Source organism: Neophocaena asiaeorientalis, unplaced genomic scaffold, assembly GCF_003031525.2.
Source record: "Neophocaena asiaeorientalis asiaeorientalis breed wild unplaced genomic scaffold, Neophocaena_asiaeorientalis_V1.1 scaffold521, whole genome shotgun sequence".
Lineage (NCBI taxonomy): Eukaryota > Metazoa > Chordata > Mammalia > Artiodactyla > Phocoenidae > Neophocaena > Neophocaena asiaeorientalis.
Genome location: NW_020174712.1, coordinates 2,070,408 through 2,072,933, shown reverse-complemented (window position 1 = coordinate 2,072,933; position 2,526 = coordinate 2,070,408).

The window sequence follows — 2,526 nt, the reverse complement described above, 5'->3', positions numbered from 1 at the left end:
TTACAGTTGTTTCAACCTCCAGATATTTTTTTCAACTGTCGGTTCGTCTCCATCTTTACTGCCATCACCTCAGTTCAAGGCACCATCATCTCATCCCTGAATTAAGATCGTCTTTTTGCTTCCTTTTTTGTCTCTTCTCGTTTGTTCTCTATACCGTAGCAGTGAATAATGTATGCATATATTTAAATATATGTATATGTGTGTATGTATATGCACAAATAGATACATAGAAATACACCCACATGCACAGACATACACATACACATTTGCAGTCAATTTCCTTTTGTACCTAAAATTTAAAGTGCTTTTCCTGGCTGTAAAGGTCCTACATGATCTGACCACTGCTTATGTTTCCAAGTTCATCTTGGACCATTCGCCAGGCACATTGGTGTTTTGTCAGTTCCTCAAGCACACAGAACACTTTTTTCACCCTAAGACCTGTTGCTTTCTCTGCCAGTAATGCCCTTTACTTGCTCTTTCATAGCTGACTCAGATGAAATACCACCCCTTTCCAGAAGCCTTCCCTGATGACTTTATCTAAGTAGGTACCCCCTGTTATTCCCTAAATAAGCACCCTGTTCATCTTCTTAATAGAAATTGTCACATTTTATTTATTTATTTATTTTTGCCTGCGGCTCATGGGATCTTGTTGAGGCACCTTGTGAGATCAGTAGTTGTGGCACACGGGTTTAGTTGCCCCATGGCATGTGGGATCTTAGTTCCCTGACCAGGGATCGAACCCGCGTCCCCTGCACTGTAAGGCAGATTCTTTACCACTGGACCGCAAGGGAAGTCCCTCACATTTTAAATTATTTGTTTATTATTGTATTGTCCATGAACCCCACCTAAGTATAACCTACATCCAAAGTGGTATTATGTCTGTGTCACTCATCTCTGTATTCTCCACCCCTAGCACAGTGCTTGGCTCAAAATGGGTTCTTAATAAATATTTGTTGAAAGCATTAGTTTATCTCATATTACTCAGTTTTCATCTTCACTTCTTTCTTTATGGTTTCTTGCCCTTGCTTATTAGAGGTTATATCTTCTTATATCCTGTAGAAATTGCAGTTTGTTGAATCTTCTGGATTCTGCTGTAGACTATTTTAAGAGAAACCATTCTTCTGGATCATCAAGATAAAATCCCTTTCCTATTTTTTTGTAGCTTTTTAGAATTAGCTCTCTCCATAGGGTTTCCGTCTTTATTTGTTCTCCTTAAATGAAGTGACATCTGTGTAGAGCTAGTATTTGTAAAGAGATAGGGCAAGCTGATTATCCGTGGTCACGTCCCCTTGTGTGGAATCTCATTCTTGGACCAATAGCCAGAGGGTAGGTGGACAATACAAGTTCCTGTTCTCACTTTCTGGCAAACTTTGACCTGTAGAAGCTCTGTTTTACCAGACTGCCAACTTCTCCTACCTTGTCTAATTGGTTCTCTGATACTGTTTTCTGAGTCCAAGAAGTGCATGGAAAACTTAGGTTTCTAATATAACGTTAGCCAGTATATTTCGTCCTCTTCTATTACTTAGAGAACTTGTGGGCACTGTTTTTCCTAAAATGTGATGAGCTAACCCCAGTTCCTTCTACTTTCTGCACAGGACTTTTGTTTTTTAAAGTTCTTCCTATCTCTGAATGAATATAGATTAAAAGGGGAATGGGATGGAAGTGGAATCACAATGAGAACTAGATATCACAAAGAGGAACTTCTGTGTGATTTTCTGGTTGTTTCAGGGTTCAGATCCTGGGTCCCGGAAGGAGAGGGCAGACTGCAGGGTTGTACGACATACCTTCCAACTTCTTTTATGTGGTCTCAGTTTCCTGAAGTGAAACCTGGATGCGCTTGAGGAGAAGACTGTGGGTAGGTGTTCCTTCCACCCAGTTCTGTCTGCTGTGCCATTAATAGAGTTTGTCTACATTTTCCATTAGATTATCTGTTAAGCCTAGATTTGGTAATGGTGTAAATTTTTGTTTTTCCTCGGGCAGCTGAGGGAAATTGCATTTTAGGGTTGCTGATCAGATCTCATTAAAAAACAAAAATATATTATTTTTTTATGTGAGACACTGACATGATTTTCCTCAAAGCAGCATAAATAATTATAAAATATTAAACACTTTTTCTCAATCAGCTGTATGTTAGGAACTGTCACGAAAGGAAGTTAGAAGTTTCATATTTTCATATTTGGTTGAGACTATTTAAAGCCTTTCTTCCTCATAGGTACAGTAGGTTCTCTTATTTTCCTCTGTGCTTTCTGTCCTGATTAAGGGAAGATCAACAGCAAATGCCTATTTCTCTTTGAATGAATCTCTCCCCCTTGTCTTTTCTATTTTCAACTATATCTGAACAAATACGGGCTGGAGAAACATAGATTTTAAAAACCTTGAACAGGTCAATAAAAAGGCTATTCTGTTTTCCCAGGGTTTTTGGTGATTATTATGGGGAAAACAGAACCACTGGAGCCAGAAAGCATGTATTTATCACTCAACCACAGAGAGAACTTGAAATGTACATTTAAAAATATTTTATATATA